This window comes from Astyanax mexicanus, chromosome 15 (genome assembly GCF_023375975.1).
Source record: "Astyanax mexicanus isolate ESR-SI-001 chromosome 15, AstMex3_surface, whole genome shotgun sequence".
NCBI classification, from domain to species: Eukaryota; Metazoa; Chordata; class Actinopteri; order Characiformes; family Acestrorhamphidae; genus Astyanax; species Astyanax mexicanus.
This window is the reverse complement of record NC_064422.1, coordinates 1,037,608-1,051,278: the sequence shown is the minus strand read 5'-3', so window position 1 is coordinate 1,051,278 and position 13,671 is coordinate 1,037,608.

Sequence of the window (13,671 nt, the reverse complement as noted above, 5' to 3'; positions counted from 1 at the left end):
TCTCCTTTCTCCACCTTAAAGAGAAACATTATAAAATGTCTTAGAATGATTATTAACAAGAAAATAAAATGTTTCACTAGTTTCTAAAATTGTATGAAATATTATTTAAAAGGATGTACAGAAAGTGGAAGCCTTGTGTTACGCTCATTTGATTTTATTTACTTGTTTTTTTTTATTTGTTTTGTTCTTAGTAAGTGACAAGTATGTTCTGATGTGCATTTATGATAAACAATTATCTAAAATCAAAATTTTTTAGGCTCAGACTTCCTGGACTCCAGACTAGAGGAGAAGTGTTCTCTGGAGTAAAATATTCTCTGCAGGGCAATCCGATGCAGTCTGGATTTGGCCAGCAGTTGGGAAAAGCCCAAGATCTATAAATACATGAAGTTACTGACCTCGACCTGATGGAGCATCTCTGTTATGAATTAGAGCAGAGACTGAGCCTGTAGAGGTGTGCGATACCAGGAGTTTTGATATTGATCCGATACAAAGTAAATGCAGGGCTAGTATTGCCGATATTGATACGGATATCGATACTTTTTAATATTTTAGCTTCATAAATCCAAAGAATCCAAAAGACCTAGGATAGAATTAGGCCAAACATTGTACGTAACAACAAAATACTTTATTATTACTATCAACAATTTAGTTTAGAAACAATGGAACAGTAACAAAACCAAGTTTGTCTTAACATAACAGAAAAATAGAAAATAAATATTTTTTGAGGTAGAAAAGGAGCAGCCACAATACAAAGATACAATAAAAATGTCCCCTCACTAGACATTCACTTTTCTAGTTCTAGTTTCTTTTTTTGTTCGAAAAATGATAAAAAAATAAGGACATTTCTTCTTTTCAGTGCAATTCAGTTTTTTCTATTATATTCAGGTGGTGATGGTGGTGGCACAATCACCACCTGAATTGTTGTTGTGTGTGCTGCTCCGTTCTGTGTAACACAGCGCAGCGCTGCTCTTACAGACAGAGAGTAGACTGTGATGAATCCGTGTGTGCAGCAGTCAGTGCGTACGGGAGAGAAAAAAGCTTAATTATCGATCTTTTTACACAAGTATTGATCAAAATCAATACCAGCGTTGGTATTGATATTAGCGATATTTGGATCGATCCGCTCAGCTCTATGAGCCAGGACTTCTAGTCCATCATCAGTGTCTCACCTTATAAATGTGCTTCTGGAAGAATGGTCAAAAATTCTATTAAACACACTCCTAAACCTTGTGAAAAGCCTTCATAGAAGCTGTTCCAGCTGGAAAGGGTGGGCTGATTTCATAATAAAACATATGGTATAAAAATGGGATATCGCTCAGGTTCATGTACATGCAAAAGCAGACGAGTGAACACAGAAGGCATCATTCTTTGAGCTCATGACGTTGTTGAACATGTGCATTTTTAATAAACAGTTATCTTAAAAACATTACAAAAACTATTTACGTGGGATATATTAAACAACGTCCTTTATGTAATTCAATATTTGGATAGATGACAAGATGGCGTCACAAAAACTATTTCTGGGTCACAAAGAAGAGGAGGAGAATTAGGAAGAAAAAAAACTTTTGGGACTTCTGGACACAGAAAGTGTTAAATAGAAAACTGGACAGTGAAATTTTCCTGAATGCTGGTGCATCAAATACAAATTCAACGCTGCCCAGATTGTTGTCTGTGTTGTTGTATTAATATAAATGAAATGCTGCTAAAGCTGTTTGAGTTAGTTAGAATGGGACTGGATATATTTATATTTTTGAGGTTGATGGTTTAGCTGGTCTATCAGTGTGAATATCCTCAACAAGCTAAACATCTAGCATGACCAACACAACCCCAGCTGTTTGACCAGCATGACCAACTCAAACCTAGTTTTAACCATTTATATCTGTGGGGGTCAGACTTCCTGGACTCCAGACTAGAGGAGATGTGTTCTCTGTAGTAAAATATTCTCTGCATGCAGTCTGGATTTGGCAAACAGCTGGGAAAAGCCCAAGATTTATAAATACACAGAGTCCTCTCTCTCTCAGAACAGACGTATTCTTTTTATTTACAAGTTTGATCAGTTATTTCTTGCTTGTAAAATCCCCCTGAATGCTCACTTACCTCCGCACCCTCTGGCCAAGTACTTATCGCTCAGGAGAGGAGTCACTTCATGTCTATATAAATGCTTGATCTCTCAGATTCCTGAAAGATCTCAGGTCTCCACAGTATGGGAAAGAGAGCTGATGCTGAATACTACCCTGAACTGGGACAGAATCTGGAACAATGAATCTCGCTCATCAATTGATTCGTTTTACGTTTATTCGCAGAGCTTCCATACCACTCTTCTTAGTGAGCTGAGCCAGAAGAACCGGATCCCTAGAAACAGCTGGAAATCCCATCACTAGTTCTTAACCCGAGGTTAGTAGTTTTAACAATCTCCTAAAAAAAAATCTAACATGCTAGTTCTTCTTGTCGGACAGTCGCACGCCGTCGCTCACGTTAAACTACTGCTCTGTGACTACATCATACTACACCTCAGAAATTCAGATCCGACGCAGACTCTGATAAAATCAGGTATAAATCTGTAAACGTCTGATCCAGGCATTAGATGTTTTCTCTTTTTGATGCAGGCCAATAATTTGACCCTTATAAAACAGATTATCATCTTTGGCATGACCACAGGATCACAGTCTCTTACCACATGGTTGTTTAACAAATGAGAAGCTACTCCCTGCATCAATTAGGGGAAAATATCTTAATATCCAGCTGAAACATAATCACTCATGCAGTAATTATTATCCAATGGGAGGCTCTTACCTATTAGCTTGGTTAAATCCAGGTTGTTTCATTTGATTTTTATTACATTACCTTTTAGTTTTTTTCTTTATTCATTTTTATTCAGTTTATTTTATTAAGAAACATTCACTTTTTTTTGCTGTGGTTCTTTTTATTATTTATTTTTTATTTCTTTATTTATTAGTTAGTTTTATCTTCATTTCAGGTTTCTTGACTGTTCTTATTTTTTATGTATCACAGACAATGATAAGCAGCCCAAAATAACAATAACCCAAAGGGAATATTCCAGATATCTCTTCAATTCTCCACCTGATAAATAATTTCCATGATTCTATTTGCAGCGAAACTTAAAAATAAAGTCAGAAACAATACACAACACTACTGCATGATCTCCTCTCTGTTCAGATAACCGGACACAGGTTTATTTTGTTTATGTATATCATTTAGTATCGTTACAATATTATATATATACACTTTTCACATATATACAATTCACACTTGCTGATATACAGAAACCACAGTAATTTATAAAACCTTTAGAAAAAGCGTAAACAACGAAAATAATGAAAAGGTCTCAAACACCCTTCTGCCAGCAGAAGACTTAGAAATGTCAGCACAAGTCATAAAATCTGATGTTTTAGAGCCTTATTAAAAATATATATATTTATTTATTCACATAGATCAGTAGAAAACTATTATTTCACAGAAATCAGAAAAAAATATTTACATTTACACTTTTGATTTGTATATAGAACTGTATTTGTACTGGCCAGTGCTGTTTTCTTATATAAAAGCTTTTCACTTTATCACTTCCTAATTTCCTGTCCCTTATTCCTCAGTTACAGCACTACATTCAGACAGTCACCATTAAACAATATAATGCAGGCTTACTCTATCAGGAGTCTTTTTACTCAAAACTGCCAAAACAATAAGACCCAGAGCAGCAGCAACAGCCACGAATATTCCAGTATGCTTATGAGTAGCAGAAGAATCTGTGAGAAAAACAAAAAAGAAAAAGATAGAAAAGTGTCATAATTCCTAAATCTATACAGCAGAAAGTCTAGTGTTAAATTAACACAGACAATTTTTAAAATAATTTCTACACTACTGTCACCTTTTAACACTAAATCTGAGTAAATTTATCTCTCTAATAAGTTAAATATGTGGTTGATTTTACTCTACATTGGTGTTGGTAGTGTAACATTTTACCTGTACACTGTCAAATTTAGATTGTTAAATTAACTCTTACTCATAAGTTAACACCATTTTATTTCTATATATAGAAAAGCCTCTTAAAATTAATTTTAACTTGTTTTTATATATTTACACATATTATTTCCTGAATCTTTTACTAACTTAGACTATGTTTGTTTTCCCAGAACTATACACTGGAAATTCTAAATGAGGTTATAAAATGTTAGCTATACTGAGTAAATAGCCGATCCTAAGCTTTATTTATAACGAGAGAGCATGAAAGACCCCAAATCAAGCAGTGATTCTTAAATAATACAGCAGCTCTCCAGTGGAGACTCTTATCCAACTTACAACCCAACACAAAGAGGGTGAATAACACTCAGCAGTGCACCCCAACTAGATCAGAACAAGCATATAAACACACAAACACACACTCAAAACCCCCTACAAACAACACAAACCCTCCTCATAACGCTAAGTGGAGTTTTTAACTTAATTTTGGGAGTTTGATCCAGGCCCTTTACTCCTCCCACTCTGCCCTATATAAACCTCACTACCTGCGTGTCGAACAACTTCGCATCCTCCTCTTCTAGGGTGACCAGACGTCCTCTTTTTCCCAGACATGTCCTACTTTTGAGACCTGAAGAAATGTCCGGGGGGGAATTTCAAAATCGACCGGGATTTTGTTCGACTGCCTCAAACATAATACATGTACAGTGCATTGTGATTAGAATTGCCACTCCATTCCACTCCATTCCAGGTTTCTCTGTATCGCAAATTAGTCACGCCCTTCTCCTCAAATCTATCTATGCCAGTGTACCCCCGAGTGTTTACAAGTGAAAGCATGTGTGTGTCTGCCTGTTCTACACCTTTTTTCTGCGTTCAGTGTTGAGGGCGTATGTTGAAGGAGAGGCAGTATGAAGAAACTAAAGCGGCAAAAATAGTTGTGAGGAGAATTTACGCGCAAAGAAATTCACTGTAGCTGCTACAATATGTGTAAAAATCACAAATACATGGTATTGCTGTTTAAAGGAGCAACTTTAACCTAAAGAATTAGAATCGAACTGTTATATCAGAGAAATTCAGAAAATACATATTAGACATGAATTCAAACTGACATCCCAACCCCCCCCCCCAAATCTTCAGCTTCACACTCTCTCGAAGCTGCCTGAACTCCAGCCCAGTAACGATCAGAGGTAGCATCTAAGGGCGTGGGAAATACAAACAAAACAAAGTATAAGGCTGTGTATATCAGGCAAACTTTAGCAAAAATAACAAATGGAGGTGTATGTGTGACAGACCCTTTAAAATAGAGGTATTCAAACTGCAACCCCCCTCAACTAAAACTAGTGTGTCAATATGCACAGCACAGTTTGTGTGTGTGTAAAGTGGAGTGTTGTCACGTCTGGTGCTGTAGTGCTGGTGCTGTTTCTCCCACACACAGCTCTAACAGAGGTTTTCAGTTAAACAATTACACTACCCAGAATGCACCACCCGCCGACATCACACACACACACGTGACAACACCTGCTTCCTACAGGAAGCCCCGAATACTGATTACCTGCAGTATAAAAGGACACTCCACACACACACCTGTTCCGCGTATTGTTTGGTTTATCCACTTTACAAAGCATTATTATCTCTCTGATTGTTATTTTTCTCGTGTATGACCTTGCTTTTGTTTTCTCGACGCCGATTTTTGCCTGTGCCTCTGATTGTGGATTTACCGTGTATGATCTGGACTGTTTATTGTTTCTCCCCTGTTGGATTATCTCTACTGCTGGCTTCTCTCGTGTATAAACTCTGGACTGTCTCCCGTTTATGGTATGGTTTTGTCTATGTGGCTACGGTTTGCCGGTGCTCTACTTATTTTGCTTCCGACTACCTCTGTGTTGTCTACGCCTTTAATAAACAACCATTTTATCTGTATCTGCGAGTGTCTGTATTCTGTACCCATTATGACAGAATACGCGGCCTCCCTTGATCAGACAGATGATACGGAGTTAATAAAATCTGGTTTGTTTAATCAAGGCAGGCTGCTCAGTCAGCACCAGCAAACACTCACTGGTGTGACCCAAGCCGTGACTGAGTTAGCTAGCCAGCAAGCTAACCAGCAGCAGCAGCTCTCTAGCATTCTCGAGCACCTCAAGGGCTTAGCTGTAGCCAAACGCTAGCCCTGTAGCTAACACTAGCTCCTCTGCCTCCGGCTTTCATGTGTGCAAACCGGAGAGTTTTGATGGTGATCCGGAGAAATGCAGCGGATTTCTGCTACAGTGCTCTGTGTATTTCAGCAACTCTCCGCCCGCTATGGATAAAGCTAAGATCGGCTTTATCATCTCACGGCTGTCTGGTAAAGCCCTCGAGTGGGCTACCACGGTTTGGAACACCATCTCTGAGATGAGCTACTCTGATTTTTTGGCACTTTTTCACGCTGTTTTTGATTAAACGCGCTATGGACAGTCTAATGTGGAGCTTCTACTAGCTTAAAAGCAAGGTCAGAAATGCCTCTTACGCCTTAGAATTCCGCACTCTGGCAGCTGGCAGTGGTTGGAACAATGCAGCACTCATCTCAGTATTCAAAAACGGACTTAATCCAGAAGTACTGAGGGAATTAGCATGCAGGGATGATTCCCTTACCTTCGATCAGCTAATTTCTGTCTCCATCCGACTGGACCAGCTGCTCTCTCGCCTACCCAAGACCAACCTCCGCTCACAATCCTCTCCTGTGGCACATGTTCACATTTCATCTGATTCTCCTGAGAAATCTTCCCCACCTGCACCGGAACCCATGGACATCCGCATTCGTTTCCATTTGTGCTTATACTGCGGGGAGGCTGGTCATTGGAAAGCTGAGTGTGGTCTCCTGACCCGACCCCTGAAGGCTCCAGCCCTGGGAAAGCGCGTGGGGTGCTCTCCACTAACGTGGCATGTAATTCTAATTCAAGTTAGAGTTCCAAATGACGTCACGTTGTCTGTTAATATTACGTCACCCACTGGTATGTTCTCTGTCCCAGTGCTAGTAGATTCCGTGTCGGAGGGGAACTTCATCAGCTTGGACTTGGTTAAGGAACATAGACTTAACACACGAGAACTTTGGCGCCCCATCTCAATTCACGCGGTGGATGGGAGGTTGGTGCGCTCCAAGCCGGTGACTCTTCAGACTCTCCCCGTTACATTGCAAGCCAGCGCTCTCCACCACGAAGAACTGCCTCTGTTTGTGCTCCCTTGCACCGTCCACCCTGTGATCTAGGGCATGCCCTGGCTTAAGACCCATGATCCTGTGGTTTCCTGAACTGATGGAGATATTACGGTTTGGTTATCTTACTGTCATGAAAACTGTTCAGCTCTAGAGGGTTTAGCCCCGAAGCTGTAGATACTCCTGTAATTTGTTCTGAGTACTCTGACTTTTCCAAAGTTTTCAGTAAATACAATGCCACTAAACTACCTCCGCACCGTCCTTATGATTGTGCTATAGACCTAGTCGAAGGTGCCACTCTGCCCAAAGCTAGGGTATACCTCCTCACACTCGACGAAGAGAAGGCTATGGCAGAATACATTAAAGAAGCGCTCGCGCAGGGTTTCATCCGCCCGTCTAAGTCTCCAGACGGCTCAGGGTTCTTCTTCGTAAAGAAGAAATGAGGATTGAGACCCTGTATTGACTACCGTGGTCTCAACGAGATCACTAAACAGTTTGTGTATCCGCTACCTCTCATTCCGTGTGCACTTGAACAATTACGTAAAGCCAAGTACTTTACGAAATTAGACCTTATTCGTATCCGTGAGGGAGATGAGTGTAAGACTGCCTTCACTACCACCATTGGGCACTACGAATATCTAGTTATGAGTTTCGGTCTCGCTAACGCCCCGGGAGTCTTCCAGTCATTTATGAACGACATTTTTCGAGACATGATTGACAAATATGTTGTCCTTATTATTGATGACATTTTGATTTACTCCTCCGATCTCGAGTCTCACGTTTTAAACGTTCGCTTAGTTCTCCAACGGTTATTGGAGAATAACCTCTTTGCCAAAGCTGAGAGTTCCACCTCCAACGGGTCGCATTTCTCGGCTATGTAATCAGTTCTCAGGGTGTCCTTATGGATGACAATAAAGTCAGCGCTGTAACTAGTTGGTCCGTTCCTCAGTCTATTAAGGAGCTTCAGCGCTTTTTAGGTTTCGCTAATTTCTATAGGTGTTTCATCCGCAATTTCAGTGGTTTAGCCGCTCCACTTACTGCATTAACCAAAAGGGCTACTAAGGTTCTCAAATGGTCTCCCGAGGCTGACCAAGTCTTTAATAAACTAAAAGCTGCGTTCGTATCTTGTGACAGAACGGGTCTGCCAGGCTAACATCTTGAGGGGGAAAGAGTTTTCACCTATTTTTGTTCTTATACATTTTTTTGTTATAATAGGATTTTCTAAAACTCTGTTTAGAAAAATGTGTTAATGTTGTACCCATCTTTTTAAAATCTGAATGTGGCAGATATATTTGTGTAGAATTCTGTGTTTAAATATTTGGCTTCCCCCCTCCACTCTAAAATGGTATGTCCTTCCTAAATTAACCACTAAGGGAGGCCTATATAAGGAATCAGTCTTCCATGGCTGAGAGAGTGGAAATAAGTAGACGGTGATATTGTGGATCACTGCTTTTGTAGTGATCTTAAGCTTAAGAGATTGTTTTGACAAAAAACAATTTGTGGTGTTTTTGAAGCTCTCTAAGTTATATGTATACTTTATTTAAATTTTTTTGTAAATATTTTTTTCTCTTCATTTTTTTCATCAAATGGACTAATTTTTTTCATCAAAAGCACCAATAAACACACAATTTGCACTGAAGGTGCTATGTTGTTTGGTAAATTTTTATGTGTAGAAGTGGTAATTTTTAGCAGTCCCATTTACAAGAGGCCCACAACCCTGGCGGACTCTACTACCCGCACTGCAAAGTGTGACATATCTGCTCCCATTCTCGCACATCCCAAACCCGAGCTCCCGTTTGTGGTCGAGGTCGACGCGTCTGATACTGGGGTGGGGGCTGTTCTCTCAGTGTAGTGGGTCAGTATAGCAGCTATTAGATGGGAACTCGATGATCTCATTCAGCAGAGTGTCAGTAATTCTCCGCCTCTGGAGGGTTGTTAAGTTAATTTCGTTCTCTGCTCTACCCACTGCTTTTCAGACCGCGCAGGCTAGTTACACACACATTTTTAGTCACTTTGGCATCCCCAAAGATATTCTCTCTGATCGAGGCCCTCAGTTTATCTCTACAGTTTGGAAATCATTTTTTGATCATTTTGGTGTTTATGTCAGCCTGACCTCCGGGTTTCATCCCACTAGTAATGATCAGTGTGAACAAGTTAATCAAGAATTAGGCAAGTTTCTCCATCTGTACTGCTGACTGGTCTCAGTTCCTTATATAGGCTGAAATAGCACAGAACTCCCTCACTAACTCCACTTCTGGTCTTACACCATATGAACTCTGAACTCTCTTCCGTTTATGGTAAGGTCTTGTCTATGTGGCCACTGTTTTCCGGTGCTCTGTTGTTTCTGTTTCCGACTACCCCTGTAGCATCCAAGCCTATAATAAACACCTTTTTTATTCTGTATCTAGAAAGTAGAAACTGGCTAAGATACTATTTTGTAACAGGAGGTCCTGGCAGTTGTTTAATATTTTCATTTTTATCTAATCTAGTATGGAAGAGGACGGATGGCAGGGGGATGGAGAAGGAGAAAGTGGGTGTTTGGGATGCTGGGTGCGAAAGCTGGGGACACAAATCAAAGAAAGCCAGTTCTTCGCTTAGTCGAGCGAAGGTCCAGAAGGGAACTCTTGCCACTCATCACTCGACATGTGATGAGTGGCATGCATACCGGCACGCTCTACCTTAGTTTGGCTACAGACATTACACAGTGAATCCAGCCCAAACATAGATCCAGCAGAGCAGTTAGGTCTCGAGCAGGTAAAGGCCACCCTGGGGAACCAGGGGGCAGCTATTGGGAGACATGAACAGACCCTGCAGCAGATTCTAGACCAGCTGCAGGGGCTGGCTAATATGTTGGCACATAATCCGCCACATCCCACACAGCCAGCCCCCTGGAGTCCTCAGGGGGAGTATGTTGTGGCTAAGCCACCCAAAGCTCACCGGGTCGAGCCCCCGCTACGGGCCCTATGCGCTACAGTGGTGAACCCGGAGGCTGTAGGGGATTTCTCCTACAGTACTCACTCGCTTTCGAGCTACAGCCTTCCCGCTTTCATTCAGAGCGTGCCAAGGTGGCATACATTGTCTCCCTCCTTTCCGGAAGGGCGTTAGCATGGGCTACCCCAGTGTGGGAACACCAGCCAGGAGTTGGCTCCACTGCTGCGCTGTTTGCGACCGCCCTTTCACAGATATTTGATCTTCCGGTCCGAGGAGAGGACGCAGGGACCCGCCTCCTTAACCTGCATCAGGGTGGAGGTCGGTGTCTGAGTATGCCATCGAGTTTCATACGCTCTCGGCTGAAAGCGGGTGGAACTCCAGTGCTCAGCCTTGTGCATACCATCACGGGTTCAATGTGGATCTCAAGGATGAGCTTGCTCATTGCGACTCTCCACCATCTGGACAACCTCATTGAGCTCACTCAGAGGCTGGATAAGGTGTGGGCTAAAGAGGCGGTCCCTCTGGCTTCTCATGGTCATTCCTCGGGTGGTGGACAAGCCGGGAGGAACAAGAAACCACCTGACATTGGGGGTCGACCTATGCAATTGGGACACACCCGCCTTCCAAGGCAGGAGCAAGATGCCCGTATGCGGGAGGGGAGGTGTCTCTATTGTGGGGTATCGGGGCAACAGCGTGCCGCCTGCCCTGAGTTAGCAGCTAAATGCCGATGTTAATTAGGGGAGGTGAGACCCCTAATGAACCAACCAGGGTCCCCTCAAACGCAGGGGGTGTTCCTCAACGCCACACTTGTGTGGGGGGCTTCTGAGGTTCGCCTTCCTGCCTTCCTGGACTCAGGGGCAGCAGGGAACTTCTTGGATGCTGCCCTGGCCAAGAAGCTTGCCCTGCCGCTGGTCCCCCTACCCGAGCCCCTGCCTGTGGCGGCAATAGATGGGCGGTCACTGGAGCCAGGGGTGGTGTCCTTCCAAACACGCCCCCTCACGCTGCGAGTCGGGTCCCATTCTGAACAGATTGCGCTGTACATCATAAGCGCTCCCGACTTGCAGTTGATTTTGGGTTTCCCCTGGCTTCAGCGACACAACCCCCATGTCGACTGGTTGACCCGTTCGGTGTTGGCATGGGGGCTGGCCTGTCGGTCCTCCTGCCTCCAGCCTCCCAGAGCTCCCGGAGGTGAGGTCTCTGACTTCGGAGTTTATCCGCCCCTCTACCTCCCCAGCCGGCGCGGGCTTCTTCATTGTGGGGAAGAAAGACGGTGGGTTGAGGCCCTCTATTGACTACAGAGGCCTCAACAAAATCACCATAAAGAACCGGTACCCCTTACCCCTCATGTCATCTGCCTTTGAGGCACTGCAGCAGGCCACAGTCTTTACCAAGCTGGACTTGTGCAGTACCTACAACCTGGTCAGGGTGGGTGACGAGTGGATAACAGCGTTCATCACCCCGTCCGGGCACTATGAGTACCTGGTCATGCCGTTCGGGTTGATGAACGCCCCCGCTGTCTTCCAGGGTTATATTAACGAGGTGCTTCGGGAGGCCTTGGACCGGTACGTGTTCGTTTACCTGGACGACATTCTCATCTACAGCCGGTCCGTAGACGAACACATCACCCATGTCCGACGGGTTCTCCAGCTCCTCCTGGAGAACCACCTCTTGTGTCAAACTTGAGAAGTCCCAGTTCCATGCTCAGACTATCTCCTTCCTGGGTTTTGTTGTGTCTCACAACACACTGCGCATGGACCCCACCAAGATCAAGGCAGTGGAGAACTGGCCCCAGCCCACCTCGGTGCGCCTGGTCCAGCGTTTCCTGGGCCTTGCTAATTTCTTCTGTCGATTAGTGAAGAATTTTAGCTCTGTGGCCGCCCCGCTAACCGCCCTGACGAGGAAGGCGTCGGGACAGTTTAGCTGGTCCACAGAGGCCCAGGAGGCATTTGATGCCATCAAACACCTGTTGACCAGGGCCCCAGTTCTCCAACTGCCTAATCCAGGACTTCCGTTTGTCGTTGAGGTGGATGACTGCGGAGTAGGCGTAGGAGCAGTCTTGTCCCAGCGATCGGGGCCTGGGGGCCGACTGCACCCTTGCACCTACTACTCCCACCGTCTTTCCCCTGCGGAGCAGAGGTATGATGTGGGAGACCGGGAGCTCCTGGCCGTGAAACTCGCCCTGGAAGAATGGAGGCATTGGCTTGACGGGGCGGAACACCCCTTTCTGGTCTGGACAGACCACAAGAACCTGGCCTACATTCAGCAGGCCAGGCGTCTGAACCCACGGCAGGCTAGATGGGGGTTGTTCTTCACCCGGTTTGACTTTATCTTGTCGTACCGTCCCGGGACCAAGAACGTCAAACTGGACGCCCTCTCTCGCCAGTGGGAGCCCCTCCCTCTCCCTGTGGAGCCATCCACCGTTGTTCCCCCAGCCAGGATCTTGGCGCCCCTCAGGTGGGGACTGATGGACGCCATTAGACGTGCCCAGGAGACTGATCCTGATCCAGGAAACGTCCCCCCAGGTCGGGATTACGTACCATCCTCCCTCAGGAGACGGGTACTCGCCTGGGGCCATGCTTCTCCTCAGACAGTGCATCCTGGGGCCACACGCACATTAGAATTCTTGCAACGTCGCTTTTGGTGGCCTCGGATGGAGCAGGATGTGCGCTCCTTTGTGGCCTCTTGCGCAGTTTGTGCATGATGCAAGGACCCCAGAACCAAGCCCACAGGTCTGCTGCACCCTCTGACTGTTCCCTCACGTCCTTGGTCACACCTGTCCCTTGATTTCATCACGGGATTGCCTCCGTCCCACCGTGATACTGGTCATTGTGGACAGGTTCATCAAGGCCGGACGCTTTGTGGCATTGCCCAAACTGCCATCTGCGCAGGGAACAGCCCAGGGGTTGCTTGACCAGGTCGTCCGCATCCACGGACTGCCCTCGGACATAGTGTCAGACCGTGGGGCTCATTTCACCAGCCGGTTCTGGGGTGCCTTCTGTCATTTGTTGGGGGCAGAGGTCAGCCCCTCTTCTGGGTTTCACCCCCAGTAGAACGGTCAGACAGAGAGGGTCAACCAGGATCTGGAAAGGACCCTCCGCTGTCTGGCTTCCTCTGCCCCATCTACCTGGTCTGACCTACTGAAGTGGGCAGAGTATGCCCACAACACACTCTGGCACTCATCTTTGGGAATGTTGGCTTTTCGGGGGGGCCGTGCGGCGGGTTTGGGGAGTGTTCATTTCCACCACATTTCATTTAACACATATAAATAAACAGTGCAATGATTTAAACATCCTAGAATTTTCTAGAACCATTAGCTTAACAATTTGTACCAGTTACTACTATTTACAACAATAAGTCATTTCTGAATTACCTAAATTATTTCAAATGCTGAACTGTACATTTTTCACAGTGTGAAATGCAGTATTACTTTGGGTAGGCCCGTGTAAATAATAAATTATTTGTTTTGTTACATAAAGTAATGCAAGTCATCAATAAAGGTAAATATGATTTTAATATGAGCTGACTAATTTTTGGTCATTTTGTGAAAAATATGTTCGGTGATGGAAATGACAAGGTGT